The sequence below is a fragment of the Salvelinus alpinus genome, chromosome 4 (assembly GCF_045679555.1).
Source record: "Salvelinus alpinus chromosome 4, SLU_Salpinus.1, whole genome shotgun sequence".
In the NCBI taxonomy this organism is placed as follows: Eukaryota; Metazoa; Chordata; class Actinopteri; order Salmoniformes; family Salmonidae; genus Salvelinus; species Salvelinus alpinus.
This window is the reverse complement of record NC_092089.1, coordinates 18641358-18660841: the sequence shown is the minus strand read 5'-3', so window position 1 is coordinate 18660841 and position 19484 is coordinate 18641358.

Sequence of the window (19484 nt, the reverse complement as noted above, 5' to 3'; positions counted from 1 at the left end):
CTGAGTAAAGTCCAGTCTGAACCTGGAAATACCATCCAACACAACACTGAGTAAAGTTCAGTCTGAACCTGGAAATACCATCCAACACAACACTGAGTAAAGTTCAGTCTGAACCTGGAAATACCATCCAACACAACACTGAGTAAAGTTCAGTCTGAACCTGGAAATACCATCCAACACAACACTGAGTAAAGTCCAGTCTGAACCTGGAAATACCATCCAACACAACACTGAGTAAAGTTCAGTCTGAACCTGGAAATACCATCCAACACAACACTGAGTAAAGTCCAGTCTGAACCTGGAAATACCATCCAACACAACACTGAGTAAAGTCCAGTCTGAACCTGGAAATACCATCCAACGCAACACTGAGTAAAGTCCAGTCTGAACCTGGAAATACCATCCAACACAACACTGAGTAAAGTCCAGTCTGAACCTGGAAATAACATCCAACACAACACTGAGTAAAGTCCAGTCTGAACCTGGAAATACCATCCAACACAACACTGAGTAAAGTCCAGTCTGAACCTGGAAATACCATCCGCAACAACACTGAGTAAAGTCCAGTCTGAACCTGGAAATACCGTCCAACACAACACTGAGTAAAGTCCAGTCTGAACCTGGAAATACCATCCAACACAACACTGAGTAAAGTTCAGTCTGAACCTGGAAATACCATCCAACACAACACTGAGTAAAGTTCAGTCTGAACCTGGAAATACCATCCAACACAACACTGAGTAAAGTCCAGTCTGAACCTGGAAATACCATCCAACACAACACTGAGTAAAGTCCAGTCTGAACCTGGAAATACCATCCAACACAACACTGAGTAAAGTCCAGTCTGAACCTACTTCTGAAGGCTTAAAGTAAAAGCCCATCATCTCTAGGGAATTGTGTTATATAAAGCTTAATAACAAGGCTAGAAAGTACCAAGCTGCTAGGAAAGAAACTGACAACAACCTCAATTTGCACTGCGGTGTGAAGTGAGAGGCGTCAAAGTCTTTGAGCCCAACAAATGGCAGGAGTCTCACAAGCCCTCTCCCACTGTTCAGAGACCATCCACTGGCATGTTCTACAAGAAATCTGCCTACAGAAATAAAAGCTTCTCCCAAGTGGGTGTGACACCTACGTCCGTTGCCTGCTGCACTGCTGCTTGGATTCCACCTGGCGATCTGTTCACCGTCTGCCCCGGCCTGTCTCCCCCTGTCTGGTACAGATACCCCCACCACACTCCCCCCTCTCTCCTGAGCTTTCGCTCGCCTCCAGCACGCAGGCACTGTTGGGGCGAGTGACTCTGGATTTACAATGGCTAGCCCCAAGTCATTATATATTTTTTCTTGTGCATTTTGCTACTTGCCTCATGACTCCAGCATGCTTTGTTGACTATGAACTTTCTTGTTCACCACACTGTGGGACAGACTGTTTGTTCCCACATTCGGGACTCTGTCTCTGACTCTATTGGTTACACGGAGAGTTGGCCTCCCATTCTATTCTGTAAATTGTTATAGAATCAGCTTGATCCCCTCTGTCGAAGATGCTTGGACCTTCTTTTTTGATATTTTCAGTGGTATTGTTAACAAACACGCCCCCATAAAGAAAATTTGAATTAAAAACAGGTTCAGCCCCTGGTTACTCCACCTCAAGAATTGCATTTGGCGAAAGGCCCGGCACACGCATACTCAGGCCGACTGGCTCTCGTTCAGGCAAATGAGAAATAAGTGCCCTCAGGCTATCCAGAACGTCAAAGTTAGTTACTTTAAGGAGCAGTTCTCTCTCTGTGGGTCTAACCCCAAGAAGTTCTGGAAAACGGTTAAATACCTGGAGAATAAACCCTCCTCCTCACAGTTGCCCATGTCTCTTAAAGTTGATGATGTGGTTGTTACTGACAAGAAGCACATGGCTGAGCTCTTTAATCACCACTTCATTAAGTCAGGATTCCTATTTGACTCAGCCGTGCCTCCTTGCTCGTCCAACATTTCCTCATCTCCCACCCCTTCTAATGCGACTAGCCTGAATACTCCTCCCTCGTTTTCCACTGCCCCGCTACAAAGTTTCTCCCTGCAGGCGGTCACTGAGTCCGAGGTGCTAAAGGAGCTCCTTAAACTTGACCCCCAAAAAAACATCTGGGTCAGATGGTTTAGACCCTTTCTTCTTTAATGTTTCTGCCCCTATCATCGCCAAGCCTATCTCTGACCTTTTAAACTTGTCTCTCCTCTCTGGGGAGGTTCCCATTGCTTGGAAGGCAGCCACGGTTCATCCTCTCTCTAAAGGGGAGATCAAGCTGATCCTAACTGTTACTGTATAGGCCTATTTATATTTTCCCCTGTTTATCAAAAGTGTTGGAACTGGCTTTCTTGATGTCATTAGTATTCTCTCTGGTATGCAATCTGATTTCCGATCAGGTTATGGATGTGTCACTGCAACCTTAAAAGGTCCTCAATGATGTCACCATTGCCCTTGATTCTAAGCAATGTTGTGCTGCTATTTTTATTGACTTGGCCAAAGCTTTTGATACGGTAGACCATTCCATTCTTGAAAGGAGTATTGGTGTCTCTGAGGGGTCTTTGGGCTGGTTTGCTATCTACTTCTCTCAAATAGTGCAGTGTATCAAGTCAGAACATCTGCTGTCTCAGCCACTGCCTGTCACCAAGGGTGTACCCCATGGCTCGATCCTAGGCCCCACGCTCTTCTCAATTTACATCAACAACATAGCTCAGGCAGTAGGAATCTCTCTCATCCATTTAAATGCTGATGATACAGTCTTATACTCAGCTGGCCCCTTCCCGTTTTTGTGTTAAACGCTCTACAACAAAGGTTTCTTAGTGTCCAACAAGCTTTCTCTGCCCTTAACCTTGTTCTGAACACCTCCAAAACAAAGGTCATGTGTTTGGTGAGAAGAATGCCCCTCTTCCCACCGGTGTTATTACTACCTCTGAGTGTTTAGAGCTTGAGGTAGTCACCTCATACAAGTACTTGGGAGTATGGCTAGATGGTACACTGTCCTTCTCTCAGCACATATCAAAGCTGCAGGTTAAGGTTAAATCTAGACTCTATCGTAATCGCTGCTCTTTCACTCCAGCTGCCAAACTAACCCTGATTCAGATGACCATCCTACCCATGCTAGATTACGGAGACGTCATTTATAGGTCGGCAGGTAAGGGTGCTCTCAAGCGGCTAGATGTTCTTTACCATTCAGCCATCAGATTTGCACTCTGTAAACTGGTCATCTCTATACCCTTCGCAAAACCCACTGGTTGATGCTTATTTATAAAACCCTCTTAGGCCTCACTCCCCCTATCTGGGATATCTACTGCAGCCATCATCCTTCACATACAACACCCGTTCTGCCAGTCACACTCTGTTAAAGGTCCCCAAAGCACACACATCCCTGGGTCGCTCGTCTTTTCAGTTCGCTGCTAGCGAACGAGCTGCAACAAACACTCAAACTGGACAGTTTTATCTCAATCTCTTCAGTCAAAGACTCAATCATGGACACTTACTGACAGCTGTGGCTGCTTTGTGTGATGTATTGTTGTCTCTACCTTCTTGCTCTTTGTGCTGTTGTCTGTGCCTAATAATGTGTGCTGCTGCCATGTTGCTACCATGCTGTTGTCATGTTGTGTTGCTACCATGTTGTTGTCATGTTGTGTTGCTACCATGTTGTTGTCATGTTATGTTGCTACCATGTTGTTGTCATGTTATGTTGCTACCATGCTGTGTTATGTGTTGCTGCCATGCTATGTTGTCATCTTAGGTCTCTCTTTATGTAGTGTTGTGTTGTCTCTCTTGTCGTGATGTGTGTTTTGTCCTATAGTTTTATTTAATTAATTTGTATTTTTAATCACAGCCTCCATCCCCGCAGGAGGTCTTTTGCCTTTTGGGAGGCCGTCATTGTAAATAAGAACTTGTTCTTAACTGACTCGCCTAGTTAAATAAAGGTTAAATAAATAAATAAATAAATAAATCCTGTCTGGCCTGGTGCCTGCTGTGTGGCTCCATTCATTCTCAGCTCAGTGATACAGGGCTGTGTGTGGCCTGCTGCGGGGTGGCTGTGGTGTGTGTGTGTGGCCTGCTGCGGGGTGGCTGTGGTGTGTGTGTGTGGGTTTCGGTGGGGGAGGTCTGTGTGTGTGTGTGTGTGTGTGTGTGTGTGTGTGTGTGTGTGTGTGTGTGTGTGTGTGTGTGTGTGTGTGTGTGTGTGTGTGTGTGTGTGTGTGTGTGTGTGTGTGTGTGTGTGTGTGTGTGTGTGTGTGTGTGTGTGTATATGACTGGGCGGCCATCTGGGGGTTAAGTAGGGGGTAGGAGTTGGGGGTTGTGGGCTTCCCTAACCCCTCAACCTCCCCAAACAGGAAATGAGCTAACCTCGCTCCAGATCCTCAGAGATTCTAAGAGGGTAGCTTACAATCTACTGGTCACCTAAACGTTCACAGTGGAGAAGAAGTTGAAGAGAAAAGTTTGAAAGTATCAAAGTAACAGAGAAGTCATGTCCTGACTGGTTCCAATAACAGAGAAGTCATGTCCTGACTGGTTCCAATAACAGAGAAGTCATGTCCTGACTGGCTCCAGTAACAGAGAAGTCATGTCCTGACTGGTTCCAGTAACAGAGAAGTCATGTCCTGACTGGTTCCAGTAACAGAGAAGTCATGTCCTGACTGGCTCCAATAACAGAGAAGTCATGTCCTGACTGGCTCCAGTAACAGAGAAGTCCTGACTGGCTCCAGTAACAGAGAAGTCATGTCCTGACTGGCTCCAGTAACAGAGAAGTCATGTCCTGACTGGTTCCAGTAACAGAGAAGTCATGTCCTGACTGGCTCCAATAACAGAGAAGTCATGTCCTGACTGGCTCCAATAACAGAGAAGTCATGTCCTGACTGGCTCCAATAACAGAGAAGTCATGTCCTGACTGGTTCCAATAACAGAGAAGTCATGTCCTGACTGGCTCCAGTAACAGAGAAGTCATGTCCTGACTGGTTCCAGTAACAGAGAAGTCATGTCCTGACTGGTTCCAGTAACAGAGAAGTCATGTCCTGACTGGCTCCAATAACAGAGAAGTCATGTCCTAACTGGCTGGGTTTTGTCTCATTAACGTGGTAGTGGTACCTGAGTGTTTTGACTCCTTAACGTGGTAGTGGTACCTGAGTGTTTTGACTCCTTAACGTGGTAGTGGTACCTGAGTGTTTTGACTCCTTAACGTGGTAGTGGTACCTGAGTGTTTTGACTCCTTAACGTGGTAGTGGTACCTGAGTGTTTTGTCTCCTTAACGTGGTAGTGGTACCTGAGTGTTTTGACTCCTTAACGTGGTAGTGGTACCTGAGTGTTTTGACTCCTTAACGTGGTAGTGGTACCTGAGTGTTTTGACTCCTTAACGTGGTAGTGGTACCTGAGTGTTTTGACTCCTTAGCGTGGTAGTGGTACCTGAGTGTTTTGACTCCTTAACGTGGTAGTGGTACCTGAGTGTTTTGACTCAGTGGTACACACTGATCAAAGTTGTGCCTCAAATGGCCTTATGCTTTGAAGAGGGGAGTGAAGGAATTATTATCCAAATCATATGATTATCAGTCCTCACACACACACACACACACACACACACACACACACACACACACACACACACACACACACACACACACACACACACACACACACACACACACACACACACACACACACACACACACACACACACACACACACACACACACACACACACACACACACACACAGCCTTGGCTCTTGGCTGTCACAGTCCATTCCCCCCAGTGAGCTTTAACACGGCGGCTGGGTTCTAGCTTGCGTCCCAAATGACACCCTATTCCCTATATAGTGCACTACCTGTGACTAGGGCCCGTGTACTACAGTGCACTATGTAGGGAATAGGGTGCCATTTGGGACACGGCTAAGTTCCAGTGCTATTAACCTGATGTCAAAAGATGCCAGATATCCCATCAGAAAGCAGACCCTGGCCGTGACACCACTAATGAAGCTGCTGCCCTGGCTGCTGATGAGGGGTTTAGGGGCCAGTCAGACAGGAACTGAGGCTCTATCAGATGAAAGTAGTTTAGAAATCATTTAGACAGATCGACACTGGGTAGCGTAAATACATGTCTTAGTTCCATCTCCAAACACAGCTGGCCATGTAGTTGATGTAAGAGGAAGCTTTTTCAGGACAAGGTGGGAAATGGATACATTGACTCCACTGACTCCTGTTTTTCCCCTGAGCAATTAAAATAAAAATATATATACAGTACATTTTAGAAACATGTAGATAACCAGAACTTGTTCAGCCTCTATGGTGTCCATAAATGTCAGAGCTGAAACATGGCTGCTCTGTGGCAGGAAGTGAAGCAATACCACCGTGTGTGCCGACGAATGTTTGTCATCATCAGTTCTGTCAAATGCCCCAAACAAAAGACACGTTCAGAGAAACAGAGAGGACCCACTCTACCCTGGTTTCAGTCATATTTACGTGACTCCGCCACAGCGTTTACAGAGCAACGCTTCATTAGTTCTCTTCCTTTATTGTGCTCATTGAATCCAGCTACTTCCTGCTCTTTATCGCCATGAGGACCATAACGCTTCAACTGCTCAGTCTAACCCCTGACCTCTGGTACCCCAATATATACACTGTTATATACACCCCAACATATACACGGTTTGGTAAACTTCCCCATGAAACATCAAATCAAATCAAATGTTATTTGTCACATGCGCCGAATACAACAGGTTTAGACCTTACAGTGAAATGCTTAATTACAAGCCATTAACCAACAATGCAGTTTTAAGAAATTACAAAAAAAAGTAAGAGTTAAGAATAACTACTAATTAAAGAGTAGCAGTAAATAACAATAGCGGGGCTATATACAGGGGGTACCAGTACAGAGTCAATGTGCGGGGGCACCGGTTAGTTGAGGTAATTGAGGTAATATGTACATGTAGGTAGAGTTATTTAAGTGACTATGCATAGGTAATAACAGAGAGTAGCAGCAGTGTAGAAGAGGGGGTGGGGGGGTAATGCAAATAGTCTGGGTAGCCATTTGATTAGGTGTTCAGGCGTCTTATGGGTTGGGGGTAAAAGCTGTTTAGAAGCCTCTTAGACCTAGACTTGGTGCTCAGGTACCGCTTGCCGTGTGGTAGCAGAGACAACAGTCTATGACTAGGGTGGCTGGAGTCTTTGACAATTTTTAGGGCCTTCCTCTGACACCACCTGGTATAGAGGTCCTGGATGTCAGGAAGCTTGGCCCCGGTGATGTACTGGGCAGTACGCACTACCCTCTGTAGTGCCTTGTGGTCGGAGGCCGAGCAGTTGCCATACCAGGCAGTGATGCAAACTGTCAGGATTCTCTCGATGGTGCAGCTGTAAAACCTTTTGAGGATATGAGGACCCATGCCAAGTATTTTCAGTCTCCTGAGGGGGAATAGGTTTTGTCGTGCCCTCTTCACGACTGTCTTGGTGTGCTTGGACCATGTTAGTTGTTGGTGATGTGGACACCAAGGAACTTGAAGCTCTCAACCTGCTCCACTGCAGCCCCGTCAATGAGAATGGGGGCGTGCTCGGTCCTCCTTTTCCTGTAGTCCACAATCATCTCCTTTGTCTTGGTCACGTTGAGGGAGAGGTTGTTGTCCTTGCACCACACAGCCAGGTCTCTGACCTCCTCCCTATAGGCTGTCTCATCGTTGTCGGTTATCAGGCCTACCATTGTTGTGTCATCAGCATTACTTAATGATGGTGTTGGAGTTGTGCCTGGCCGTGTAGTCATGAGTGAACAGGGAGTACAGGAGGGGACTGAGCACACACCCCTGAGGGGCCCCCATGTTGAGGATCAGCGTGGCGGATGTGTTGTTACCTACCCTTACCACCTGGGGGCGACCCGTCAGGAAGTCCAGGATCCAGCTGCAGAGGGAGGTGTTTAGTCCCAGGTTCCTTAGCTTAGTGATGAGCTTCGAAGGCAATATGGTGTTGAACGCTGAGCTGTATCCTTGGAAACGTTTACACACAACAACATTAGGGTGTCTATATTTTATTCTCATCGTAATACAGAATGTATATCATGTATTCAGGTACATACAAATATATATTGTGGGAAAGAACTATGGTAAGTTACTTACTTTGAGTGTTGAAGCATTTTCTTTTGACCTTACGGTTTTAGGGCCCCGATTACATCTGGTTAACGACGGCATTAAAAAGATCTGGTAGTAAAATTACATTTAAAGGGTGACGGAAATGCATTAACAGATTAGCGCTTGTTTGAAGGACATGGCATTTTTGGATTGACAGTGTCAGTGAGGTTTTGTTTTTGAACTCAACTACCAAAACGTTCCTCTGCATGTGTAGATGAGCCTTCCTAGGGAGCCCGACCCCTTCCGATTTGACCCTTGACCCTCTATCAGGAGGCAGACATTGAGGGAGCTTTCCTGGGCCCATCCCCCTAACGTTGGGATAGAGTCTATCCAGAGAAAGACATTGTTGTAAACCTTATGTCCCAATGGGTACGAAGAGGATTACAGGGGGAAATCCTAACTTCCATTTAACCTGTCTGGCTCCGGGGTTCCGCTAGCGGAACTCCTCCCACATTCCACTGAAAAGGCAGAGCGCGAAATTCAAAAAATATTTTTTAGAAATATTTAACTTTCACACATTAACAAGTCCAATACAGCAAATGAAAGATACACATCTTGTGAATCCAGCCAACATGTCCGATTTTTATGTTTTACAGCGAAAACACCACGTATATTTATGTTAGCCCCCCACCAAATACAAAAAAGGACATACATTTTTCACAGCACAGGTAGCATGCACAAAACCAACATAACTAACCAAGATCCAACCAAACTAACCAAGAAACAACTTCATCAGATGACAGTCCTATAACATGTTACACAATAAATCTATGTTTTGTTCGAAAAATTTGCATATTTGAGGTATAAATCAGTTTTACATTGCAGCTACCATCACAGCTACCGTCAAAAATAGCACCGAAGCAGCCAGAGTAATTATAGAGACCAACGTGAAATACCTAAATACTCGTCATAAAACATTTCTGAAAAATCGATGGTGTACAGCAAATTAAAGACAAACATCTTGTGAATCCAGCCAATATTTCCGTGTTTTACAGCGAAAACACAATATAGCATTATATTAGCTTACTACAATAGCCTACCACACTACCGCATTCATTCATCAAGGCACGTTAGCGATAGCAATAGGCACGTTAGCGATAGCGAATAAACCAGCAAAAGATATTAATTTTCACTAACCTTCATAAACCTTCATCAGATGACAGTCCTATAACATCAGGTTATACATACACTTATGTTTTGTTCGAAAATGTGCATATTTAGAGCTGAAATAGTGGTTATACTTTGTGCTAACGTAGCCACTTTTTCCCAGAATGTGCGGATATTTTTCTAAAACTCACCTATTCTGACCAAATAACTATTCATAAACATGACTAAAAAATACATGTTGTATAGGAAATGATAGATACACTAGTTCTTAACCTTTCACGAGCCTCTACCCCGGGTCCGGGATCACCCCCCACCCCCCCCCCCACACACTGATTAGCATAGCTAGCATAGCTTCACAAGTAGATAGTAGCATCTAAATATCATTAAATCACAAGTCCAAGACACCAGATGAAAGATACAGATCTTGTGAATAAAGCCACCATTTCAGATTTTTAAAATGTTTTACAGGGAAGACACAATATGTAAATCTATTAGCTAAACACGTTAGCAAAATACACAATTTCTTTGTCCACCATTTTTTCTCTCCACCAGTAGCTATCACCAATTCGGCTAAACTAAGATATTGATAGCCAATAACCAATAAAAAACCTCATCAGATGACAGTCTGATAACATATTTATGGTATAGGATAGGTTTTGTTAGAAAAAAGTGCATATTTCAGGTAGAAATCACAGTTTACAATTGCACCGACCATCACAACTCGACTAGAATTACTATAGAGAGCAACGTGTATGACCAATTTACTCATCATAAAACATTTCATAAGAATAGACAAAGCATAGCAATGGAAAGACCCAGATCTTGTGATTCCAGACAATATTTCAGATTTTCTAAGCGTTTTACAGCGAAAACACAATAAATCGATAAGTTAGCATACCACATGTGCAAACGTTACCAGAGCATCGATTCAAGCCAAAGAGAGCTATAACGTAATCATCGCCAAAATATATTAATTTTTTCACTAACCTTCTCAGAATTCTTCCGATGACACTCCTGTAACATCATTTTACAACATACATATAGAGTTTGTTCGAAAATGTGCATATTTAGCCATACAAAACCGTGGTTATACAATGAAAATACTAGCAAATCAAGGCTCAAAATGTCGGACGTCATCTTTCAGAGTGATCTAGTTTAATCGAAAGCTAATCATATACTTGACTAAAAAATACAGGGTTGACAGGAATCGAAAGACAAATTAGTTCTTAATGCAACCGCTGATTTACATTTCTAAAATTATCCTTACTGTGCAATACAGGGTTCGCCAAGTGAAGCGATAACAAACAAAATGGCGGATTATGCGTTTAAAATATTTCGACAGAACAACGATTTATCATATTAAATATTTCTTACTATGAGGTGATTTTCCATCAGATTCTTGGGCAATGTATCCTTTCTTGGGTCTAATCTTCTTTTGGTCGATAGATGTCCTCTGTCCTTCGAAATGTCCACTAACATCGACCGAGACCCCGAAACGTGACCAAAGCTTCAAAGTGCACGACAAAGAAATTCCTCAAAATCGCACTAAACGGATATAAATTGCTATAAAACGGTTCAAATTAACTACATTATGATGTTTTTAACAACTATAACGACTAAAAACATGACCGGAGAAATATCACTGGCTAAACAACCATTTGGAAAGAGGCAAGCCCGATGTCCATCTTGCGTAAGACGCGCGAAGGAAAGGACGGTACTTCCACGTTTTCTTGTTTTATAGTGGCTCTGATTGTGCAATCGACTCCATTCAAAGCGTGATGACGTACTGACACCCAGAGGAAGACGTAGGCAGTGTCGGTTTCTCCATAGCATTTACAGGCACCTTAAAACCGACCCCAGATCAGGGGTCAAAATTTCTGAAATCTGACTCCCTGTCAGGAAAAGTGCTGTAGAAGTAGTTCTGCACCACTCAGAGACAAAATTCCAACGGCTATAGAAACTAGAAAGTGTTTTCTATCCAATAATAACAATAATATGCATATTGTACGATCAAGAATTGAGCACGAGGCAGTTTAATTTGGAGACCAAAAAATGCTAATGCGGAACAGCACCCCCTATAGTTGCAAGAAGTTTTAATGCAATCGCCGTGTTAGAATTCTAAAAATAACTTCATTACGACATCCAGCTTATGTTATAGCGAGAGCGTGCCCAAAATCTGGGCGCTACCTAATAGTACACATGTTCGACAGATATATGAAATAGCATCATAAAATGGGTCCTACTTTTGATGAGCTTCCATCAGAATGTTGTACAAGGGGTCCTTTGTCGTGAACAATCGTTGTTTGGTTTTAGAACGTCCTCTTCTCCAGTCAATTAGCACGGAAAGCTAGCAAAGTAGCGTGAAGCTCTCCATCCTGAACAAAGGCACACAACGCAACACGCCTAACGTCCCGAAAAAATTTCAATAATCTAATAAAACTATATTGAAAAAACATACTTTACGATGATATTGTCACATTTATCAAATAAAATCAAAGCCGGAGATATTAGTGGTCTATAACGACAGCTTTCCAGAAGGCAATCCCAGGCTCCTTCTCGCGCTTTCCAGAAAACAGGAAATGGGTGACACGTCATGCCAAGAGCTTTTATTCCACCTCAGACCAAGATAAACACTCCATTTCTTCTCTCACTGTCTATTGACATCTAGTGGAAGGTGTATGACGTGCATGTATACTAATACCTATCAAGCCCATTTATAGGCAGGCCCTAGAACAGAGCATCGTTTTCAGATTTTCCACTTCCTGATCAGGAAGTTTGCTGCAAAATGAGTTCTGTTTTACTCACAGATATAATTCAAACGGTTTTAGAAACTAGAGAGTGTTTTCTATCCAATAGTAATAATAATATGCATATTGTACGAGCAAGAATTGAGTACGAGGCCGTTTAAATTGGGCACGATTTTCCCCCAAAGTGAAAACAGCGCCCTCTGTCCTCAACAGGTTAAGTAACATTTGTACATAGTGTTCCATTGACATCAATGCATGACTAAGTAAAAATTTGACTTATGTGGACGTTTGGATTCACCCCTAAGTAAGTCATTAAGGGAAGACTAATTCCTCTGCACTCTCATCTGATTTATAACCTCTCTCTTCCGACGAAGACACAACTTACTTCTGGATGGCATGTTTGAAACGGTTCCTGGCCGGCAAGCAGAAAACACACGGGTGATGATATTGCTGAGTGCCAAATGAGAAATAATAGAAACATGTCTATCTTGCTGCCTTTAGACAGACCCGGGGAGAGAGCTGAACGATTTCCACGAGCTCATCCATTCCAGGGTTCATTATCAGCCATTTCTCCCCAATAATATACCACATGACAACTTCTCTCTCCTGAACTATGGCTACCTTTTACGTGAAGCTGGTCTGTAGGAAGAACCCTATCCAATTTGATATGTTTCCAACGAAGGGGTTTGGGGGGAATTACCTTCATGGACCCCGACTGGATGCTTTCTCCTGTGTGTGTGTGTGTGTGTGTGTGTGTGTGTGTGTGTGTGTGTGTGTGTGTGTGTGTGTGTGTGTGTGTGTGTGTGTGTGTGTGTGTGTGTGTGTGTGTGTGTGTGTGTGTGTGTGTGTGTGTGTGTGTGTGTGTGTGTGTGTGTGTCTATGCTAGTGTGTGTGTGTGTGTGTGTGTGTGTGTGTGTGTGTGTGTGTGTCTATGCTAGTGTGTGTGTGTGTGTGTGTCTATGCTAGTGTGTGTGTGTGTGTGTCTATGCTAGTGTGTGTGTGTGTGTGTGTGTGTGTGTGTGTGTGTGTGTGTGTGTGTGTGTGTGTGTGTGTGTGTGTGTGTGTGTGTGTGTGTGTGTGTGTGTGTGTGTGTGTGTGTGTGTGTGTGTGTGTGTGTGTGTGTGTGTGTGTGTGTGTGTGTGTGTGTGTGTGTGTGTGTGTGTGTGTGTGCTGCGCGTGTGTGTGTGTGTGTGTGTGTGTGTGTGTGTGTGTGTGTGTGTGTGTGTGTGTGTGTGTGTGTGTGTGTGTGTGTGTGTGTGTGTGTGTGTGTGTGTGTGTGTGTGTGTGTGTGTGTGTGTGTGTGTGTGTGTGTGTGTATGTTTGGTGAACCTGGGTAGTCTCAGGGCAGACAGAGACGTTTAAAGCCAGGCTGTGTGAAGGTAAGACAGTGGAAACCCAGGGAGAGGCAACGCTGGTTCACACACTCTTTGACTTCAATTTGAGGTAATTGCCAACTAAAACTGACCCATTGCTCTTGTTAAGGAAAACATTTGGAGGTATTTGGAGAAAATAAAAAAACACCACATATGAAGTGTGAAATTGCCAAGCGACGTTGGCCATCGACAGTACACACACACTGCTCTGTGGAGGGGCGGCATTTTCATCCATTTGAACTTTAAACTCCGCTGAGGACATGTTTTGAAAACACAGCTGAAGTACGTAGAAGCGATGACTGTCAGGCTGTTCCATTGAGTCCATACAGTGTGCTGTGTTACGTTTTTTAAAGTGTGCTGCGTTACGTTTTTTAAAGTGTGCTGCGTTACGTTTTTTAAAGTGTGTTGCGTTACGTTTTTTAAAGTGTGTTGCTTTACGTTTTTTAAAGTGTGTTGCGTTACGTTTTTTAAAGTGTGTTGCGCTACGTTTTTTAAAGTGTGCTGCGTTACGTTTTTTAAAGTGCGCTGCGTTACGTTTTTTAAAGTGTGCTGCGTTACGTTTTTTAAAGTGTGTTGCGTTACGTTTTTTAAAGTGCGCTGCGTTACGTGTTTTAAAGTGTGCTGCGTTACGTGTTTTAAAGTGTGTTGCGTTACGTTTTTTAAAGTGTGTTGCGTTACGTTTTTTAAAGTGTGCTGCGTTACGTTTTTTAAAGTGCGCTGCGTTACGTGTTTTAAAGTGTGCTGCGTTACGTGTTTTAAAGTGTGCTGCGTTACGTGTTTTAAAGTGTGTTGCGTTACGTTTTTTAAAGTGTGTTGCGTTACGTTTTTTAAAGTGTGTTGCGCTACGTTTTTTAAAGTGCGCTGCGTTACGTTTTTTAAAGTGCGTTGCGTTACGTTTTTTAAAGTGTGTTGCGTTACGTTTTTTAAAGTGCGCTGCGTTACGTTTTTTAAAGTGTGTTGCGTTACGTTTTTTAAAGTGTGCTGCGTTACGTTTTTTAAAGTGTGTTGCGTTACGTTTTTTAAAGTGTGCTGCGTTACGTTTTTTAAAGTGTGCTGCGTTACGTTTTTTAAAGTGTGCTGCGTTACGTTTTTTAAAGTGCGCTGCGTTACGTTTTTTAAAGTGTGTTGCGTTACGTTTTTTAAAGTGTGCTGCGTTACGTTTTTTAAAGTGTGTTGCGTTACGTGTTTTAAAGTGTGTTGCGTTACGTTTTTTAAAGTGTGCTGCGTTACGTGTTTTAAAGTGTGCTGCGTTACGTTTTTTAAAGTGTGTTGCATTACGTTTCCTATGTCTTTGCAACTCTAATATCTTCTATTTCCACCTTCTGGGTAGCCCCATGAGCTGTCTATGGTTTATTCTGACACCGTAGACTGAGACCATGTGGAACTGATCTGAACAAACTAATGTATGGCGTAATGAGAAGTTTACATTTTAAAACAGTTTTATGTGAAACTTAATCATCTCAAAAACTGTGGGAAAACCTTGGGGGTTCCACACTGTTACTGAAATTATCAATTATCAACATGAGTCCACACTTGAACATGTAAGGGGTTATTTCCTACTTTGGAGGGTTAAAGATAATTGCAAGGGTTCTTCTAATATACTGTAGGGATCCTGATGCCTCAGGATCATGCAATCTCTCTCCCACCACAACCATTTACCATAGAAAAAGCATTTCTAGAATGGATATTTCATATTCAAGCCAATGGTCTCACGGGCTAAACCCATTCTAGAATTGTATTTTTTTTATTTTTTTGCCATTCACCTCATTTTACATCTTACTGTGACCTCATAGGGCAGGGCATTCATATGACTTGTCGGAGAACAGGCACGTCATGTCTGCTGTGGGTCTGGAAAAGACGGGGTGAAAGTAAGTTCATATCAGTTAACCCTATAGTTACCTCAAGAGCAAAGGAAGTCTACTTCCTACAGTATGTCCCTAGGATGAATTGGTAATTAAACACCAAACTCTGAAAAGTGAAGTGCTGTGTATATACACTACCGTTGAAAAGTTTGGGGTCACTTAGAAATGTCCTTGTTTTTGAAAGAAAAGCACATTTTTTTGTCCATTAACATAACATCAAATTGATCAGAAATACAGTGTAGACATTGTTAATGTTGTAAATGACTATTGTAGCTGGAAACAGATGCTTTTTTATGGAATATCTTTATAGGCATACAGAGGCCCATTATCAGCAACCATCACTCCTGTGTTCAAATGGCACGTTGTGTTAGCTAATCCAAGTGTATCATTTTAAAAGGCTAATTGATCATTAGAAAACCCTTTTGCAATGATGTTAGCACAGCTGAAAACTGTTGTTCTGATTAAAGAAGCAATAAAACTGGCCTCCTTTAGACTTGTTGATTATCTCATCAAACATCTCTAATCCAAAGTTAAATCTTGAAATGGCTTCCTATTTCGCAACAAAGCATCCTTCACTCATGCTGCCAAACATACCCTTGTAAAACTGACCATCCTACCAATCCTCGACTTCGGTGATGTCATTTACAAAATAGCCTCCAATACCCTACTCAATAAATTGGATGCAGTCTATCACAGTGCCATCCGTTTTGTCACCAAAGCCCCATATACTACCGACCACTGCGACCTGTACGCTCTCGTTGGCTGACCCTCGCTTCATACTCGTCGCCAAACCCACTGGCTCCAGGTCATCTACAAGACCCTGCTAGGTAAAGTCCCCCCTTATCTCAGCTCGCTGGTCACCATAGTAGCACCCACCTGTAGCACGCGCTCCAGCAGGTATATCTCTCTGGTCACCCCCAAAACCAATTCTTCCTTTGGCCGCCTCTCCTTCCAGTTCTCTGCTGCCAATGACTGGAACGAACTACAAAAATCTCTGAAACTGGAAACACTTATCTCCCTCACTAGCTTTAAGCACCAGCTGTCAGAGCAGCTCACAGATTACTGCACCTGTACATAGCCCATCTATAATTTAGCCCAAACAACTACCTCTCCCCCTACTGTATTTATTTATTTATTTTGCTCCTTTGCACCCCATTATTTCGATCTCTACTTTGCACATTCTTCCACTGCAAATCTACCATTCCAGTGTTTTACTTGCTATATTGTATTTACTTCGCCACCGTGGCCTTTTTTAGCCTTTACCTCCCTTATCTCGCCTCATTTGCACACATTGTATATAGACTTATTTTTCTACTGTATTATTGACGGTATGTTTGTTTTACTCCATGTGTAACTCTGTGTTGTTGTATGTGTCGAACTGCTTTGCTTTATCTTGGCCAGGTCGCAATTGTAAATAAGAACTTGTTCTCAACTTGCCTACCTGGTTAAATAAAGGTGAAAAAAAAAAAAACATCTGGAGCATCAGCATTTGTGGGTTCGATTACAGGCTCAAAATGGCTAGAAACAAATAACTTTCTTCTGAAACTCGTCAGTCTATTCTTGTTCTGAGAAATGATGGCTATTCCACCGGTGCACAACTGAGCAAGAGGACAAGTACATTAGAGTGTCTAGTTTGAGAAACAGATGCCTGATATGTCCTCAACTGGCAGCTTCATTAAATAGTACCCGCAAAACACCAGTCTCAACGTCAACAGTTAAGAGGTGACTCCAGGATGCTGACTTTCAAGGCAGAGTGCCTCTGTTAGCCGTTTCCAGCTACAATAGTCATTTACAACATTAACAATGTCTACACTGTATTTCTGATCAATTTTATATTATTTTAATGGCCCCAAAAAATTTGCTTTTCTAAACTTTTGAACGGCAGTGTACATGTATTAATCAAGACAGGTATTTACTTTCCAACTCAGCCTCTACAGATTTTGCTCTCTGACAACGAGCTGCAGTTAGGAAGGAAACGGAGACAGTCTGTTGCAGAATCACATCTTTGGGACGGGGAGAGCATAGAGGCATGTGTGTCTACTGAAAAGTGATTGACCATGTTCTTGTTTCCTGCTAGCGTCAACCATGGGCATTGGGCTGATGTTATTCTAGTTCAGGAGCCAAAGATCGTCAGGAAAAGAATAGAACCAAGCGCTTGCAAGGTTTCCAAGTTCAACAAACATGTTCCACTTATAGTACTCAGTCAATTTATAGTGAAGTCTCTGTCTTCACAGTCTATGTGGTGTGGCTTTCAATCGCAGATCAAATCTACAAAGATAAGAAGCAAACAAATAGAATCTCCAAAGATGATGTGATGCTGCTGTCAAGCACTAGTCAGGAATCCAAAACCGATGCTCCGTTATTTCACCGTTGTTTCACTTCAAATGGAACATATCCGTTTGGGATTCCAGGCTCATCAAGCAAAGTTTTGAGCAAACAAAATGGCGGGTGATTAAAACGACCATACGACCAACCCTTGTGCAACGCGGACAGATGTGTGTAATGGTTTAGTTAAGTCTAGTTTGTTCTTCTATTACCTGGGGCCTCTGCAGGGTTTATGGTGTTCATAGGTTCCCTTCTGATAAATAATATTGGTCAACGTACTATAAATCCTACCCATAAAGCTTAGCTCTCTACCATACCTGGCTTGCATCCCTAATGGCACCCTATCCCTAAGGGCCCTGGGTAGAAGTAGTGCACTATAAGGGGAATGGGGTGCCATTTGGGACGCAGGCTGGTCATAATTACTAACAGGACTATTTCCTGTTAGAACGCCACATCTCGCTGTGCTGGCCAATTAAAAAGTCTCCTGGTGTCAAACCGTGATTTTATTTCAGGTTCTTGGTGGGCTCTCATTACTGAAATGAAACAACGTAGGCTGAGGTTAAAGCCTTACTCACCTCTTGAAAGTCTTACTCACCTTTAGGCTCTATTCATTCTGAGGTAGCTACGCTCTTACGGGAAGAGAAAGTCAATTGCGCACGGTCGTAATCTGTAGGCCTGAAACGGTTTTATTTTCTTTGCCAACCTGTTCCAGGAACTGTTGCACGTCTAACCAATACCACCATTGTCTGGATTCTGGAACCCTGGAATTCTAAGAATATTCTGGCATTCTAATAGAGCTGACCTTAATAACAGACCGTCATTCTGAAGGACCGAAGGGATTCAGCAGAAACACATTTCGTAAGATTATTGCTCAGAGACATGAATAGATTCAGTTTGCTTTACTCAGTAGCCAGAATGCTAGTTGATCTGAGCAGGGATTTTAAGCTAGAGGAAAAGTGCTTTAAAGGAAAAGTATTTATTTACTGAGAACTTTCTCAACAGCATAGAGTTTCAGATTAATCAGTTGCCTCAATACAGAAGACTCAACATGCCAACAATGTTGTAATAGAGGGGGTCTAAACATGAACAGCTTTTCTGAAAGCTGTAAGAAACACAGCAAATGTCTTCTTAGTGAATCAGCCCCTGAGTGTCAATTTATCATTTATTCATCTAGTTTCACTGTAAATCACAAGTAGCCACAAATATTGTGCAAACAAAAGGCAATATGCCACAATGCGTTATGGGACAAAATGCATAAGAGGCCCAGAAACAGAAACAGTCTCCATACATCTACACAAAACTTACCAGATGTCTATTGTAAACGAGCTCCAATTGATCACTTATTTATGTGTAATTAATGAAGCAATCATGCACGACACAGCATGTGCGTTATATAGAGAAAACCGTACACTTTTTGGTTTTGTGAAAGTTGAGCATGAAAAACCTGTGAGATCTGGATTGAGAAATTGTCTACTGGTTCCATTACGATGCGCTTTTATCACTCACCTGGGACACGGAGCGTCCAACGGTTTTTAACGGACGTCTCCAGCACATAGCTTCCAACCACAGAGCATTCATCAGGAGCAGGTTCCCACCATCGCCTAGCAACAGAAAATCACCTCTCACATGATGACTGTCAACATAACTTCTCTTTCTGAACTCAGTCATTCAGAATACATGTTAAACATGAACATACCGTGACTGAAATGAGGATCTATGACACTAGTTTGATAATAGGTCCAACATAAACATGGTCTACATTGTAGGTTTTATGTTTCTTGTTCCCACTCATCTGATTTCAGAAACTGATTTCATTTCTCATAAGTGGAGCACGAAGAAGTAATCAGAAAGTGGTGATTTGTCATGTTTTTAAAATTTTATTTTATTTAACCTTTATTTAACTCGGCAAGTCAGTTAAAAACAAATTCTTATTTACAATGACGGCCTCCCCC